At 38.7% G+C, this 19,219-nt stretch overlaps 1 long non-coding RNA gene across 2 annotated transcripts in view; it reads right to left on the bottom strand.

Moving 5' to 3' along the window:
• The window catches only part of LOC135324687 (uncharacterized), a 97,749-nt gene extending 79,231 nt beyond the window's left edge, over positions 1–18,518 (bottom strand). For both annotated transcript variants that reach the window (XR_010385985.1, XR_010385984.1), the window contains exon 1: positions 18,427–18,518. This is a non-coding gene — a long non-coding RNA (uncharacterized LOC135324687). The remainder of the gene's footprint in view (positions 1–18,426) is intronic.
• Between the last annotated feature and the right edge of the window lie 701 nt (positions 18,519–19,219).

The raw sequence follows: 19,219 nt of genomic DNA, 5'->3' as shown, positions 1-19,219 counted from the left end.
AATACTTAAAAAAAAAAAAAAATCATAATTCCATTACACCACTGTAAAACTACAAAGACAAACTGCCTGCTCAGGTGAGCAAGAAAAGGATAGAGTTGTGAAATGACTCCATTCATATTTACCATGCTTAGCTCCTGCTTTAGACTTTCATCTAAAACTTGCATTTTGACAGCCTTGCTATAGGCAATAGCCTGCTTTTATTAAACGGTTTTGCCAGTTGTCAAAACAGGATTGGAGGTATCAGTGCTTCAGGATGACTAGAACACATGAAATGTAGAGCAACTTTGTCAGGTACAAAAGCAAATTGCTCTTTTTGAAATTCTGCCTTTATTGCTATTAACTTGAAAAGACAGTGACAAGGACTTGTAATTAAATACACATATATATTTTATATATATATCTCAATAGCTTAAGTCAGCCTGTGCACCTTCTCAAAAAGAACTAGTAAGTAAGCAACACCCAACACTTCTTAACCAAAGATATTTTCACTAAAGAGAAATACAAAAGAGGGCTCTGCCCAGTTTTGGAGCTGCTGCAAGGGGCATATGGGAATCCTTACAGCCCTAAGCACCCTCAAGACAGTTAAGGAGTGCACTGCAGTTATAAGCAACAGCTGCATAGGAGATGGGAGGATTGGCTCAGGAATGCAGACAGGAAGGTTTTCATCATTTCTGGCAATGTTAACTGCATCATAGTAGGTATTTCTGGCTAGAGCACTGCTCCTAGATGTTAGAAGGACTGCAGTGGGAGGATGCTTACTCTTGTAATTAAAGAGGTGTAGCAGAGGGAATCTTTCCTTCATTCCCCATGGAGGAGCTTTGCCTTTGAAAGACATTGTTGCCAGGAACCAGGGCTCCAGCAGTGCAAATCCTTCCCCTTCCCAGCATGGCGCAGCATTAGGAGAAGCATAATTGAGTACTCACGGTATTAAAGGCAAAAAAAGTTCAGCTGGGATCTGATCCAAAGCACGCTGAAGTTAATGGAAAGAATCCCACTGACTCCAATGAGATTTTGGTCAAGCCGCAATGCATTTAAACAAGATATTTTTTAATTTTTTCCCTGCAGGATTTTCCATTTGCAACAACAAAAGGTAGGAGAAGGAACTATGCAGAGATGATGTAGTGTACAGGTTACCTTGCTAGTCCAGAGACAATGGCACTATGAGAAACTTGGTTTTCTAGTATTTATGCTTATCCAGATAACAAACTAGCAGAGAAAATTCATGAATCTTCTAACAATGATCTCTTTAGATAGGAGAGCAGTCAAGTGACTTAAAAACACAGAGCATTTGGCAAAGGAAGCAGAGAGGGTGCCATGGGGGAAAGGGGGCTGGGGGAAGCAGGAAAAGGACTGTTGATATACACTCACTTACAAGCTGTGTAAGAAGTCAGTAAGTAGACAGCAAGATGAGAGTAATTTTATTATCTGAAAACAAACAAACAAACAAAAAAAAAACACACACACACACAACCACAGGATGGAAAATTCTACTGAAGCAAAAATTCATTTGATATGCTGAGATGAAAAGGCAGCAAAGGTTAGGTGGAAACGAAATGTTCCCACATGCTTAGACCATGTAAGAGAGGAAAAACGAGAGGAAAGAAGCAGAAGCTGATCAACACTATCAGCAGATGAATGAGGAGGTTAGAGAAGTTGGGAACACACTTAACAGGGAAAATATCTCCAGATGAGGTGCTGTGGCTATAACAGAAGAAAGCTTTACAATAGCAAAGCAAGATCTTTCATGATAAACAAGATGACGAGATGAGTCATTATACTCAGAACTGCTTTTAGAGTCTCTCCAATAAAGGGAGATTACTGTGCCACAAGTTACACTCAAAGGTTTGGTTGTAAAACTACCTGGAAGCTTTACCGTGCACTTAAGTTGTGCATTGCTTTATCACAGAGGTCAATTCCCTTACATCACGCTGCTTCCTCCTCAGAAGGAAGGCATACAAGATTGAGTCCTAACCTTGAGTCAAACATGATGATGTGTCTTTCAAAATAGAAGACCATTCTTGGGTCTATTCTGGCCAAATGTTTTAAGATATAGGACATGCACTACATAGCCTTCAAACCCCCATTTCCCCACCCAAGGCTGAGAAGGGAAGTTGTCAAAAGATCCCAGTTACTGGGCCATTGCAGCAGACCTGTCAAGCACTACAGTGTTTTCACAAATTGAGTGGATTTCTGAACTGGAAAAGATGGAGAAGGATTATATTTCGTATTTTGTCTTCAAGATTATTCTGCATTTCTGCAGGCTGTGAATCCATTCATATAACAAGGAGCAAACACATGACTAACCTGTGTCATCACAAATCAAATGAAAATTTGGTATAAAAAGCTATTCAAGTCAGGATAGATGCCCAAATGGAACTGACTACCACAAGGTACAGGGTACTGTTACATTCTGTTGAGAACATAACCTTTGTTTCCCTCTCATGGTCTCCCTGAAACTCACAGGTTCATAGTCACTCCTTGTGTTTGACCAATGACCATAATTCTATTCCTAAAACTCAGCATACAGACAGTCCCTTAGCTCATGCCAAGTTACTTCTTTCCACTAAACCTCATCTGCTTACCATTTTCAAGGACACACTCCTGGATGGCATAAAAAGAGCACCATAGTCGATGAAAGCAAAATTGAGAATCAATCCACCTCCATATTCTGATTTACTAATGCCTGACTGGTCTAGCTACTGTATTGTTTCTGTGCATTATCTAACAAGCACCATTCAAAAGCTCAAACTGCTCACTCCTCACATTGAAAAAAGAGCCAGTAACAGCTTGACACTTAGAATTTGAGGAGTCAGAAACATTTAAGAAGTTGCCCTTCTCTTGAAAACGCACTGTAATAATGTTTCTAATAGATTTGATAAAACTGTCTCCATTTTGCTTTAGCTTTACCTTTCAGATGACAACTGTTCACAAGTGTACGATCAATATATGGCATCAGCATTAAGATAAACGCCTACACAAAGGCGCAACATACACAGAATCAGACACATGGACTCCATGAACTTTCTGTATGACCCTTCTTATTACTAATCACATACACTCAAACAGTAACACAGCAGAACTGCTTTTCTATTCCAAGTAATAACCATAGCTGTATCCCCTTTGCTCAGACTGATATGAGTATGCCCAAACACAAATGAGCTATCTCATGAGAAGTACGGCATTACACAGCATCGCTTTTCATTGGTAGCTGCTTATATATGTGTTCTGATTTCACAGGAGATGTTAACTAGTCTAGCCACACTTTTCCTGAGGATGAACTATCTAACAGTTACCAAGGCATCAGAGTGGACATAAGCAGTTACCACACACACTGCAAGTGCACTTTAGCTACTCTACATCATCATGTTTGTATATACACCCCTTCACACAAGAATAAAACACAACTACACTACCTCCCACTCAAGAAAAAGTCACTTTCTCATGAAGACTCCAATGGTGACTGTGATTCCAAGAATGCCTAATGGATCCAGAATTGAACTGACAGCCAATATACAACTAGAACACCACAGATGTGCTCTTATCACTCTAGCCTTCTACAGAGGAAGGCCACCGCATATTAAGCCATTTATTTTGGACTGGCCGTCCAGGTGAACTGCAAGTGGAATGCATTGCAATTGTCCAATCTGAAGGTGACAAATAGGTGAATCACCATTGCCAGGCCTGTATCCAAGCGATAAGAGTAGCTAAAGGATGGAAGCTGGTATTCTGGCTACCTCTATATCCACGGAATAAATGAAAAAAAGATTCGTTTACATGTTTACAGCACCCTGTCCTTTTCCATCTCTAATGAAGTGCTACTGTGTCCAGAAACCTCTCTCTCAGCCATAGTCCTCCTTATATTAATTATCAGCTATTCTAATGGAAAATTTGAAGTAGTATAAAGTATCTAATCATCTCTCACGGACAAAGGAAAACAAAAAGCAGTATGCACATATTTCAAGGAGGAGGCAACAACACTTCCTTGCATTCTTGCAAGATTTTGTAGTACAAGTCTTCAAGATCCCCTCAATAAAACCAAGCTACTAAGAGGAGAAGTTGCTCTAGCAGAAGAGTTTAGACAGTACATAACTGACGAAGTCATTGCTAAGCATAGGTTTACATCACAAATAATATGGCAAGAGTTTCCACTGTCAGTCTTTGAAGCATTTTATATAAAATGCATGGATGCAAAAGGAAGACAGATTTAAGGCTTTTTAGATTATGTAAATCAATGTGATGCAATCTGTTCTAATACAATTCCTAAATGTTATACCTGTGTGATAAGGTTACTTTAAAAAGTCTCCCCCCCTTCACCATTATAGTACTGATTATGATCCTGAAGTGGGTTATCCCCTCCTCTGGAAGTTCAAAAACGTCCCACGAGCGCAACACCCTGCATCTCATCAGGGCTCTGGCACAGTAATGCAGACTGTAGGAAACAACTTCTTCCAATCTAAAATGAAAAACCATCCAGCAAACATTGCAGCCTGTAATATTGAAGTTGTATGTACCCAGTGCAAGAATTTCCTTTTCTAAAAGCTTTAGGAAAAGTAATACCTGGACCAATGTCAGCCTAACAAATGCAATCTTCAGTCTGTTCCTTTATCTGCCCGCTCATTCTTACATTAACCTACATTTAACTTCTGGCTCCAAGTTTATCATTTATTTATCAGTCCTGAGAACAAATAATCTCATTCTAAAATTGGTCCCTTGAATATCTTAACCTTATTATTATTATTCATGATGGTTTAGAAACAGAGGCAGGTAACTCAACATTTTAATTTTTCCTTCTATTATTTACAGAGGATCTGAAAAAAGCTGAAGTTCATCACAGAAAACATATCCTAAGCAGAAAGTAGGGGTGTGTAGGGAAAGAACAGTGAAAGTTTGAGGTGACAGACCATAAGTGACTTATTCTAATACAATGAAGAGTGGATATACCAAAAATCTTTATTATCCTTTTACAACACTCCCCAAACCCCCAACTCTCTAGTACTCTCTTTAAATAAACCCAACACACCAAAAGAGACAACACAATTATTTTTATGCTACAAAGTGTACCCAATGTGCCTAGCTATAGACACTACAGAATTTTCCTAATGGTCCAGATCACAAGAAAATTACCATCACAACTGACACTAATTGGTGCCCTTACTGGCAGCCTGAGCAAAGAGACTGTGGTTTAGACAAGTACAGGCACTAATCCTTGTCCCTGTGGAAAGTCTCTTCGGGTCAAGATTGATATATATTAATTGAACTGCATGGGCAGACTTGCACTGCCACTGCCTGCATTACAACTGTACTTCCAGTATGCTGCTCTCTTTCACTTATTAATGAGCATCTTTGTACCCCACTGAAAATGAAATCATGCCCTAGTTAAATAAGTTGTACTGAAGAGGAGAAAAGGAAGTGTCAAGGGGAGAACATTTAGAAATATTAAATACTCTGCATACACCAAAAATAACCAAAATACTTTGCTGCAAATCAGGAAAAGTCACAGACTACATTAACACTTTGGAATGAGTCAAACATGAGAGGGCCATAGGAAGAAGTCTGCCCACTGGCTGATTAGTAGGTACCAGTCAAGTTGCTGAAGTTTAATTCAAAAGATCTGAAAAAGTCTGATATCCTATCGGTCCTTGAAACTGTGATTTAAATAGAATCAGCTCAGTCACAATGATACAGATTACACTGTATATTTCATTAGTCTTTCATACACTGAGATGTCAGCCCAAGAAATTTCACAACTCCACCAAGAAGCTGCTTTATAATCTAATTGTAATTCACCTTTGTGAACTTTTTTCCCCACAGATTCTTCTATTTCCAGGTAGAGGTAGCCATGTCAGGAAACACTGTAATCCTTCATTCCACATTAAATACAGCTGACTAAAATTAATCAGCTTAAGAGCACTTGGAAAAAAATAGTCTGGGCCTTAGTAAGGCATAGTAAGAGCAGATGCTATTCAAGGCTGATATAACAACAGACTCTACTAAATTAACCTCACCTCTGATTCACAACAGCTATAACATTCCCCTCTTGAGCATCTGTTGAGATTAACGTCTCTGTGGAGGGGATGTTACTTTTGAGCAGCTCAGCAAGACAGTACAAAACCCCAAATTGCAGGAAAGTCTCACGTTCCAAGGCCAACATTAATTTCTGTGCCCAATACAACCGATAAAACATTTACTCAATACAGTGAGAAGTGTCCTAATAAGTCTATCCTGCTTCTCATTATCTAAAAATATTTAATGATGGCATCCCAATTATCTTAGATATGCAATGGTGTCTACAAGGAATTTAAGTAATTACTTTTTCAGTTGTCCTTCCTCTCCACCAGCCCCTTATATTAGAGTTGCTTTAAGCCTAATTTTTATTAAGATATTTGCCAGAAAGTAAGAAGTTTTCTTGACTAGACAGCTTTTAACTACATTAAGCTTCCATAATTTAGCACATAACTTTTAATAACAAAAATGCTGCCCCTCTAAATGATTTGTGTATTTAGCCTTCTCCGACTTCAGCAGAGGACTTCGGCATTCTTGATTTCCCCCCCCGCCCTCATTATTAAACAACACTTGCTCCATCTAGTGGTAGACTTTCGAGGAAGAAAAAACCCACACAGTGGCAATAAGCATAAGATACAGTGTAGGAACAGAAATTTCCCATCATATCAAAATCAGAAGTGCTTCCATTCAGATAATCTGACCTATTTCATAGTCTTTTCCATTAAACCTACCAAAAAACAGAGATAAAACATAGGATAACTTTTCATCCTTACCCCAAAATAAAGAGATAAAACAATATAGGACAAAAATGCATTACTGGTTTTCAAATAGCTTCGCTGGCAAATACATGAAAACTAACACTTCACTTTTTAACTCTACAAAGATTTATTGTACCTGGATTTAACATGCAGATTAGCTTCTTAAAATAACCTACTTCATCAACAAAATGCCTTACCTTGCTGACCCATCCAACTCTAATTGGCGGGTGATGTCTATTTAGCTGGACCTATTACCTGATAGCACTGCTCTGGGGTACACAAGGGAGAGGTTATTCTTAAACTAATTACACAGACTGCATGATGAGCAAAACCTCTCCTGGCCCAGCTTTGTCTCATGGCAGTCTCTTGGTCAGCAGCTGCCAGAAGAGCTGTAAATTATTTTTTGATGGCAATAACCAAAGTGTTAATGGACAGAGATTAGTGTTTCAGCAATATTTCTGTTGTTGATGCTGTTGTTGTTGTTAAAAACAACTTTCACATTAGTTAGGAAATGTACTTTTTTTCCAATCAGATAAGTAGTAGCCATTCATACTAATAAAATCATAGGATATTGCAAACAGTCAATCTTTTTTGAATGTTTTCTGTGACAATGCAGTCTACCAAAGCACAGAATTCACATTACCATATCTGTACTCCTCTCAGTCCATTGATTCACTTTCATCTTCCTTATTTGAAAGCCTGGAGAAGTATAATCTACAATTCAGAACCTGAAATCAGGCATTCTGTTTTCTATTTTGGCAATTGGGACAAGTCACTTAATTTCCCCATATCTGCTTCCCAATCTCTAGTACACACTAGTCATTGTAAAAATTGTTTAAAGAGCTATTGAAGATGACATAGGAAGAACACTACATTTAAAAGGATACCAGTTTTCCTATTGTAAGCCAGGCTGCAAGTTTACCTAACCCAAAGCTTTAAAAAGGCTGAGAAAAGCAAACTATTCCCCCCATAAAAATAGGAAATTTCAATTTGATTTCAAATAACACCATTTAAATTTTACTTGCTCATAGAACAAGTTAAGCCAAAAGGACTACTCAGTTGAATAGACATATTATTAAGGTGACCATAGTATATCAAACAATAAACCACTTTACAGACGTGTTCAGGTCCCACCCTGACCACTGCATGCAAAAGTAAAAGGTGTTTTTCCTATCTGCACACTCTGCCACGCTCACTGAGTTTAGGAGAGACAAAACTGCAAAGGTACACTTCAGTGAACGCCTGACCGGCCAACTCAGTTCAAGCGAGTGTCATTTCTCTGAAAATCCAATTAGAAAATAAATCCTTAAAAGCAGTTTGCCAAGATGCCAATTCTAACAACTCATGGTATAATATCCTGCCCCACTGAGTACCATGACACTTGTTAAAGTAAGTGATTTAAAAGTATAACTACCTTTTTAACCCAGATTCAGATACTGAAAGCTCACTGAGCCAAAATTTTTATGCTTTGCTGCTTTGGGTATGTCAAATTCATAGTACATTCACAGGTTCACTAGAAATTCCAGAGTACTGCAACCACTACAAGAACCAAGGACAATCCTGGATTTACTGTCTGTAACCATTACAAGCTTGTTTTCAAAGCCTCACACCTTTTTTACTAGGTAACTGAATAACCAAGAAACACAGTGATACAAAAAGAGAGAAAAGAGTCAGAAGTTTGAACCCAGAATTATTTTTCAGGTTTGCAGCTAAATGTTTGGGGCTTAACACAATTTCTTCTTGCTCTTTGCTGATGTTGGAAGAGAAGTTTTGACCTGAAAAGGGCAGTATTTTGAAAAAAATCTACACTGGAAAAGCTAAACATGAAGAGATTGATGTTCCAGTAACAAAATGGTAGCAGTAACTTCCCTCAGAACCAATATATGAGCTGTGAATTTAAATCCCTCCTCCACCTGATTATCACTAGATTCACTTTTAAGTGGCTGTAAGATGCGATAGTGTCCCAAATACAGGGTTACAACAAATGGGATCTCTGCTGGAGACATTCCACTTTCCACAAATAACTATTTATTAGCAGAAAGACTGGAATCTAAGCATCCTCCTTAACTCTCAGTGCCATAGAGAACGGATACAAACAGACACACACATTTTCCTCTGTTGCAATGAAAATTTTACATAAAATGAAACTACTGAGGAGAGCAAGAGACCCCCCCAAAAAAACACTGCATGAACTAGTATTTAGGAGAGCCTACTAAGAAGCAGGATCCTGCATCCCCATCTTTGTTCTAATTAGGAAATCTATAGATAGCTATAAGAGAAAGAGAGGGACAGTATCCTCCTCTAATTTATGAATTGCCCACATCTCCTTTTTCAACTGTAGCCCCCAACTATCTACAGAATACTTGCATGGAACTTGTGGGATTTTATCATCTCAAAACAACTTTTTCTTCAATTCAAAGTATCTGCATACTGACTGAAAGACACATCTTTGACAAACAAGCAATACAGGTTTTTAGAACTACATTTTTAAAGCTTTGATGCCTAAATCTAAGCAAATCTATTGGTTTGAAAGTCACTTAAAGTATCTATTTTTAATTTCTCAGTAACATGCTATTCAAAGAACTCTTTGGGGGCTGCAAGTGACCTCTACCTCTGGGAAAAGGATTTAATTGCTGAAATAAGCACACATTTGGCTAACTTTCTGCCCACCTCTGTTTTTAAACAAAGAAGATGTATTTGTGAACTGCAAATAACCCAAGTAAGAGAAACTGATGGATTAATGTGATTCAGCTGCATAGAAATTGTGCAGGTGAATGTCAAAATATCAGATACCAAAAAAAACTCAGCAACCATTGCTTTTGATATTTAATTCTTTTTTTAACCTCACTGAAACATGTTAAGACAAAAACCCTTCTTTTTACCTAAGGTAAATTAAAACCAGGTTTATATTTGGCATTTAGACAGCTTTGCTTATTAAAGCCATCCTCCTAGAAGGCAATGAAGATAAAATACTCTGTCTCCTCAATCATTATTAGATTTACCTTACATTAACCCTACTTAGCACCTTCACGAGTACATTTTGTAGAAAGTTTTGTACAAAAAACTACTGAAATCTTCCTAATACTTTGCAATTTCTGCACAATTGATCAGCAGCCCATTCACCACCATTTACACTAGAAGTTTTTGACTTGATTAATCAATCAAGCCAAACTGGGAAAGGCTATACATGAAGCTCACCATTAGAAGAGGCCAGAGCAGTAAGGGTAGCTGGACCATTGCAAACTGAATAGAGGATCATTCATTAAGTCTGTAAAAGAGAGACAAACGGTGTCTCACACTCACCTCAAAAGAAGTACATAATAATACCACATCAACTCCCACTTAGCACCAAACCAATAAAATTCTACTTTGCATTGATATCTACTAGAGTATAGAAAGGATCATTGTGTGCAAATTGGAGCTGGTTTAAAAAGAAAATAATGCTGAGAAAGAAGTTTGTAGTCTGTTTCTATCTTACAGATGAATCTCCTAAAGCACGCTTGCCTCAGGCACAATGTCTAGCAATCCCTCTCCAAATTCCCAGCATCTTGAGCTACCCATAGCCTTCACATTAGCTTCGACCCTGAACTTTTATTGCATTTCCAGACACACGGAAAAAAGAATATGGTAACCCTGCTTACTACCTCCTTCACTTCATTGTATATGAACACAATTACCCAACTGCATCCTTGGCTGAAAAATGCATTTTTACCTTTTTTCAATTACAAAATCTTTCAGTTTCCCAAAATTCAACTCCCTGGAAAATGGCTGCCTTATTCCTGAATGCATGGCAGCACATTTCTACATACCTTAGGGCAGACTTCCATTTCTCAATTCAGGATCCAGTTTTCAATTACCTTCTACTGGCTCTCAGCTACATTCTTTGTCTTCTGCTTGCATATAACTCCTGACCTTTTGTGACAAGAATCACTCCTGCCTCGTAAAATAACAATCTGTCATTATCATTATATTTTCAAACTCATCTTAAGACCTCTTCTCTCCCTTGCTTTTATCATAGGTATCTTTCTCATTCAAGGCTGAATGACTTTATTTATCCACTGAACAGTGTTTTTCTACCATTCATCTGCAATTCATACCACATCATCAACTGAATTGTTTTCTCTGCACACACGCTTTGACTATTTAAATGTATTACTGTAAGGTTCCACTTTCATTTATTGTTAAAGCCTAAAGGAGTTCATGACGATTCTTCTGCTACAACTTAAAGAAAAAAAAAATCCTTAACTTAGGCACCTCTCTCTTCTTTTTTAGTTAGATTTGACAGTTGACCAATATAATCTCCCTAGCAGTATGGCAGAACAGCTGGCTTCCCCAGCAGTTCGATGCTGTCAGCAAGTTGATGCAAGAGAAACTGGGAGTTCACCCTTAGACTCTAAGTTACCATGTGTTTGGATGGAAGTCACGTAAATAGTACTTTTCTGAACCCATCAGAAATGAGAGTGAAGGGTCTTTCAGATGGGTTATCAGCAGTAACACAAAGCCCATGGAGGTGTCATATTATAGACTCATATCCACATCACAGCTACTGGTACGAACTTAGAAAGAAAGCTCTCTCAAACTTTCCCACAGATCTTTTGCAACTATTAAAAGATTTTAGCACAAGGAACAAAGACAGACAGGTCAATAGATTATTCAGATTTTAGAAAGACCTTTGGTCCAAGCCCTGCACAAGAGGCTACGCAAAAGCCCTGACTGAAAGACATAATATTTTGCTATCATGGACTTCTTAGGAGACAGGTAGCAAAAGAGGAGGATTCAAATGTCAATTTTTAAAATTGTTAAAGGTTAACAGTGCATTACCCTAGGGGCTCTTATGAGATCCTATGCTTTCAGTGATCTGGAAACAGAGAGACGTGAGATTTCTGTGAAACCGCAGGTAACAGAAAGCAATTTAGATTTGTCAGAAGATGCCATGAGGAACTTCAGAAACAGCCTCACACAAGTTGGGTGAATGGCTAAAAGGATGACAAAAGAAATTCAATATTAACATATACAAATTATGCACACTAGAGGGGAAAAAAAAAACCACACTATTCATACACCTTATCAACTCATAAAAAACACCTTGCCATCTCTGTAGGCAGCATAATGAAAACCTTTCCTCAGTATTCCAGCTTCAACCCCCCAAAAAGCTAAATAAGATGTCAGTCTACATGGAATGACACAGTGATAAAGCATATTATGTTCATATATTGAAATCAATGGTTCACAAAGCCATTTAAAAGAAATACTTTTAAACATGCCCTGTAATTAGCTGTTGAATGTTACTGACACAGCAGGTTGTAAAGGACAAGTATTTAAACACTAATGAAATGAATGAAAAGGGATTAGATATTCATTTGAACATCACAAACACCCAGTGTTATAAATGCAGGCTTTCTGCCAAACACTGACTGGCAGCAACAATGATTAGAGTCAGCTTTTTGGGGGTCCTTATTAAATTATGTAAGTAACAGTGGGTAAAGCTACCACCACAGGAAAGTGAAAGTTTCCTAGTGTGTAAATTACACCAGAGAGTGTAATTTAAGGGGTAGCACTTCCCAACTCAAAGCCAGTGTTAAGCAGACTTCAACATCCAAAAAATGGATTTTATTTTGTTTTCACGTGGAAGAGAATGAATACAACGCATTGATTTGAGCAACCCAAATCGTCCACCAAGAGCAAAAACCCCAACTTCACAATGTATCTCCAGGTCCTGCAAAGATGACTGGCTGCAGGGAGCCAAGACAAGGTTACTTTTTTTGCATAGCTGCCCAGCCACATTACCTCAACCCTTCTGTTCTCCCAGCTGGGTCTGCTGCCGTCTCCTAGGCCACAGCAACCCTCCTAGCATTTCAGTTTGTAAGTGCAGTAACCTTCAGTATTCATGTGTGTCTTGGTTATCACAAAAGGAAGTAGTCCCAGTTTAGGACTTTCTTTTCTTATAAGACACAAACACACATACGCACACAAAAATATGTCCCTAAACAATCTCCTCTTGAGAGTCCAGTTTTCACGTATTTTCTTCATCCGAAGACTTCCCAGTTAGGGGGAAAAGGCAGACATGGCTGCTTTTCACAGTGCAAATATTTTTTTTAAAAAAAGCTTAAACTAGCACAGAAACTACTTTTGCTGTTTTTAACAGCAAAATCCTCCCCTCCCCAAAAATCTCAAATCATAAGCGCAAATTGTGGCTGCATGGTCAGGTTCACCGCTCCAATTACTTGCTATCGGGGCCCTTGAAACTGATGGGGCCTTCAATTCTCTTCTCACAAAGAAGCTGCTTTTCTCCTTTGGCTGCTGATTAGCACAACTAATCAGATATTGGAAAGGATAGTCATCTTTTTATTCTTTAATGCCTAAGCCAACCTCTAATGAAAGCAGCTGACTAATTTTTGACTGAGACAGTTGCTGGAGAAAAGCACTGGGCAGACAGGGTACGCACTCTCCCGAAGCTGGACTCCTGCACGATAAACCGTTAAGAGGATGACTGCGAGTCACATAACGATCACCCCCACTCAGAGAGAGCAGAGCAGTTGCACTGATATAAAGCATTTAGAAACAGTAGCAAATGACAAAGAGAAACTACAAAACAAAAGTTTCTACCCTAACACTCCCACTTTACACAGGAAGGCTTTACACTTGCATTTCTAACTATTAAATACTATCAAGAGGAAACCTAATATAACATCATACTTTTGTCTGTGTTTTTTCCGGCCTCCCCCTGAGCATGGCTGCCCACACCACAGGAGTCAAGGCAGCGGACCAGGGTGAGGACAATAAGGGACCACTTTTCTTGAGTGACTAGCTACAAAATAATTTCTAATTTTCAGGTGTTTTTAAAGCACAGACTCACATAACAAATGTTAGAGAAGCTATGAAGCTTTTTCTGTAAGAGGGGTTTGACACCATCTCTGCATTATGCAGGGGCAACTTTTCACAAAGTTACTCATACATGTGTGTGTGTATATAAGAATATATGTGTGTATATAGATAATAGGTATATATCATATTTATATAAATAAAATACACACACACAGAGAGACATATGTATCCCCATGCCTCTCCCTTTCCTTCAGGTAAGGGGAAGGATTACAGAAAATTTTACCTCATGTTATCTGTTTTCCACTAGGATAGTATTCAATGCAAAATAGCTTCTACTCCTTTAGTCACCGTTAAATAAAATTTACCCGAATTCAGGTATTTTATTCATGATATAAAAAAACATGAGTACAACATTTATACAAAACAAAATCTATCCAGTATTTCATGAAAACAGACAACACATTGAAATACTGGAGCACAGATCAGGCATTAAGCTACATACAACTTTCACTATGCACTCCTGGCATTCTTGAAATCATATGGAATGTTCTTTTGTAAAATGATTCACACGGAAAAGTGAAGGCATGGGGCCTGGTCCCAGATACAAGCACTGCATTTGCAAGTTCCAGAAAAAGGTGAAGCACAGCACAGAGAGAAATGAGGACTAGCGGAAAATCCAGATGCTGCAACTTTATAAGAAAAATACAGATCTCAGAAAATATATACACATAGCGTGTGTGGATGGGTGGGTGGGTGTATATTTAATAGTGACAAGAAAATATAATACATTTCTGCAGTTTGTTTCAACATTCCTTTGAAGGCTGTTGTAAATTCATACCTTTAGATTACAGTAAAGTATCGGATTTGTCTCACTTTTATGTTTCCAAGGACTACATGTGGTATGAAAGTGAAAACTATCATATATCACATCTAGTTCAGTATTAAACATTAATTAGGTTTTCCACCACGACTGTAAATATTTATTGACTGAAGCTCACATTACATCTTTTTGGAAAGAAATGGGAAGAAGTTATGCAGATGTTCTCAGTTTCTAAGAAATTATCCAGCAGCAGGAGACAGCATTTTGAGAGAGAGCACAAAGAGCACATGAAACAGCATGCAAAAAGAAAGAGCGTCCAAGAAGCAGGCGGGGGGGTGGGGGGGGGTGGGGGGAACTGATCAATAAGAAGCAGAAAGGAAGAATAAAGACGTCAGGGCCTGATCCAGAGAAATGCCACTCCCTCTGCTGCCATCTCAATTATTTTTCAAGACGGATTGGTTCAACTGGCTTTCACATAAGCTACAGGCTTTGGCTAAAAGTTGAAAAAAAATTTGGAAAAAAAAAAAAAGGAAAAAAACCCTCTTGATTTAGACCACCCTAACAAAACTATAACTGCAGTAATAGTAGTAATAGTAAGCAAGTATGTTTTCATGTTCAGAGCTGCACTTGGATTGTAATAGACAAAAATTTAACTAATAAATTTTAGACTGTCTTGGTACTCTGTAAGCATTACTCAACTTTTACCATAAAGTATGATTACAAAAAATTTTGCACTTAATAACTTGTCGACAGTTAATCTAAGGTGTGTTTTGAACTTCTGATAAATAAGTGTGCAACACATTTAAAACTGATTCTGCAGATTGTCAAAGATCAATTATGTCCAGAGAGACAACAGTTATCATCAAAAAAAAACATTAAAAAAAAAGATCAGTGTTTCACAGAATAAATACTGCACTTTATCTGAAGCATTTCTGCCTTAATTTTCCAGGTAAAATTAAAAACAACATATAAAAGAAAAAAAGACTTCGTTTCAGTAATTCAGTGACATATCCTCACACACAAACTTTACAACACCACTGAAAAAGCATCCAGTTGACATTGACATAGGTTGCAATCTTTTACAGGCACAAATCTCTGAGCATCAACAGAACATGAAAGATTATTTCTTTCACTCTTTGCATATATGCAGCCTTGCATTTCTAAAAATCAACCAGATTTCTCCCAATTTCACATTATTTTAATAAATTTCAAAATAATTACAGATATAGAAATTAAATTAGATTATTTAAATAATGACCTTTAGCTACTGAGCAATTTTGGTTGCTTCAATGAACTTCGATTTAATGGGAAGGGGAATAACTGTTCAGACAGTTCATAAAGTCAGACTCATGATCTCTTTTTCTTCCTTCAGATATTTTCAACTGAATAGATACTGACCACTGCTTCTCTGAACAAATTTTAAGTCTTTCTATGTGCAGCCACTCTAGATTGAAGCTTCAGACAGAAATCTCAGGTACAGCACTGGAAAGCAGACACCACAGGTGGATTTCTTTGCCTGGATAATACAGGTCTTGATAATACCGTAAGAATACATGAAAAAAATGCATCTCTTTTTGAAAAGAGATGTTAAACATTATTTAAACAAGTCAGTTTGTTAAGGATTCACTTATAGCAAGAACGTCTGGTTCTCCAAACCATCTTGGCCCTGAATCCACTCAATACTTAAACAGGTGTCCAGTTTTAAAGATGCAACTAACACCAACAACATTAATGAAATGGTGTTTCAAAAAAAAAAAAAAAAGAAAGAAAGAAAGAAAAAGAAAAAGGTTCCAGCTGGACAGAGGCCTCTAACCGCATTTTCCCTGGACAGCATAAGAGACTTGCCATCAACAGTAGAGAGCAACCTAAAGCAAGCTAACACAGAAATATATAGAAACATTCAAGAACAGGAATGGTTTGAGATCTGAATATTAGCATGCACTCTCTAGCCATTTCCACACATTGTTAGGGAGTTCAGATAAAAATTTTTTCAATCCAGTTCTGTTTCTAAAAAATTTACTTCACTGAGTTTTGTACCATCTCAATTAAAGTGATAGTGCCACCAAAATCTGAACTCATCTCAGTATTCCTCTCTGCTTTGTTACCATAATAATTTCTTGTTCACATCAAACATGGAAAAATAGGTGACCATTTTACATGAAATCAAGATCAAATACTAAATATGCTGAATAACTTTCTGTGGTAAGCTTTACATCGCAGCAGTAGCCCACAGACTGTTCACAAGTTGCTGGTTACCTGGATAAGCGAGTAACCCCACAACCAGTTTAATTGCGTTAGCTCTTGTTAGTAATATCGGCTAGTGTCAAAAGGTTTAGTTCTCTCCAAGGAACATTTCCATCCTTCTCTCAGTATTTCATATCTGAATCAATCAGGGGTGCTGCAACATCCAAATATTGGGGGAAGAATATTATTCAAGACAGAAAGAGCAGCCATCTGCAGAGCATTATTATTTTACAGTTGCCCTTTCTGCCACCTTGTCCCTCCCAATTTTCTAAGTGATCCTAACATTTACACGCTTCATGCCAAAATATTAACAGTAAGAGCAGTGTTCATAATTGCTTTCTTTCCCTTTTGTAGCCAAGGAGAATGGGATTAAAAACAATACATAAAAATATAAAATAAAACCCTACCTCAAGAAACCTCAGTTAAGGAGCAACGCCTATCAACAGCTCACCACTTTCACTCTGCAAGCATCAGGACATTGTTTCGAAGGCTAGGAAATTACGCTACTTAGTCTAAACAAAAACCAATTGAAAATCCACATCCTATGAGCTTTATAAACTGAACAAACCCAGGATTCTCTTCCAAATGACTACAGATCATTGTCAATAAAGATATTACTGACAAGGGGACACAAACAAGTGCGGAAAAAAAATATTTTTTTTTCTTTGGGTCATGAAAGGAACAGATAAACTATCCAGAAAGTACATAGTTTTACCAAATATTCCATTAAAATGCTACTTTTTCATGATACTGGTTCACTGAGAACTTCTCCCATGGCTTTCAAAATACTCTTTCCCACAATTTGTCTTCAGAAACCTGTGTGCGCGCCCATCTTTTTCTTCTGAAGACCTACATGAAAGAGGCACAGTACTGGCAACGCGTACCTAGCATGTTCCTTTTTCCACTTAAAAAGTTGCTTTTCATTTCTATACGCTTGCCTTACAGAGTTAGACAGGCATCTACACAGGTAGACATTGGAAAATGATTGGAAAATGATCCCACCTTGGCTCTGGTTTTGAATTAAATGAATTAATTCTGGTATGGAAAAGAAATCACATTTTGCTTGGATGGCACACCATCCTAGCACATCTCCTAATCTTCTCTCTTCCGATGCTCAGAGCAGCACCAGCAGGTTCAGAGGCAGGTCAAGTAACTCCAGCACGTGCAACCTAGGACACCACTACTTGTGTCAATGCCTTACTATACTACAAACGCAGTACCCATAGCTCTTAATTTTTTTAAAATATTTTTAATACTTTTTCCTCCTTCCCTTACAAATAAGGTGACAAACAAATCATGGCTGACAGTCCTTCACCACAAAAAGCATCACTGGCCTCCCTCTGCTCCTACTGAAGCCAGTGTTAAAACTCCTGCTAATCTCAGGAGTAGCAGAGCTCAGCCAACACCGAGGGCTCCTGAAAAACACCAGCCTTCATTTCCAGGGTCTTGAAACATGCACAAAAAGGATCAAGTTGCTACCTTATGCGTGTCATAACATTTTCTGCAAGAGATGTCACTGTTCCTTTAGTTTAATGAGCTGTGACATTTGGTGGCGAAGTCAAATCTGTTGCTCTAAAGGTTTCTACTAGGTGAGCTCTGATGGAGCGAACAATTGAGAATTTAGATGGGATTTTTTTTCTCCTTCATACTTCAGTACAAAAGAAAAGAAAAAGTGACATAACCTAGCTTTCCAAGTCACTTTTTCTTAAATAAATACATACATATATATAAAAATATATAGATAATTAATCACCTCACACAAACCAGGAGCCCTACCTTGCCACCTTCCCGGCTGCTCTGGGGACCCAGGCTGCTGGCAGCGCTGCCTCTGCACCTGTGCTGGGCGCCACATCGTCGCCTCGACCCTGCCCCGCTGCTGCCGTTGGGGGCTGCGCGCGGCGGGCCGCCGTTGGGGAGCTGCCGTTGGGGGCTGCGCGCGGCGGGCCGCCGTTGGCGGGCTGCGCTGGCCCCGCCCCGCCCCGCCCCCCTCCCCGCCCCGCGGCCGCTCGGCCTCGGCGGGCGGGGCGGTTTTTGCCGTTCTTCCACCGCAGCGTTGACGCTTTGGGCGCTTGGTTTCGAGGGCGGCGGCCTGGGTGGTGGGAGCGGGGCTGGGATGTGGGGCGGACAGACTTCAAAAGCGTTCAGCGATATCAGTTCAGCTTCAAAAAACACCTCAGAAATCCAGGCAGGTGGAAGAAAAATATAAGGCACTCAGGGTACAAACCAAATAGGATTAGTTTAGCTTGATAATTTATAAGAGGAGGTGTGGACAGAGTTCTTTAGGGAAATTCACAGAGGGAAGCCTTAGGAATTCACAACTGAAGCAAAAAGGCAGCTGTGGAGTTTTCTACTCAGCTGATGAAAGACAACAGAAAATCATGCTCAAGACTGCTGGGCAGGAAGAGGAAAAATAAGGTTTTTTGTAGGACAGCATTGTTTCCCAGATCTCCTGTCTCATTTTGGAATGTTTCCTGGCTCAAAAAAAGACCAACTCCTGGAAGCACAGACTGACGGGCAATACCGCCCTCCCTGAAGCTCAAAAAAAAATGCAATTTTGTATTGGCTAGAA

The sequence above is a fragment of the Dromaius novaehollandiae genome, chromosome Z, assembly GCF_036370855.1.
Source record: "Dromaius novaehollandiae isolate bDroNov1 chromosome Z, bDroNov1.hap1, whole genome shotgun sequence".
NCBI lineage: Eukaryota > Metazoa > Chordata > Aves > Casuariiformes > Dromaiidae > Dromaius > Dromaius novaehollandiae.
Note: the sequence above shows the minus strand (reverse complement) of the source record. Positions and strands in the feature narration are given on the sequence as shown.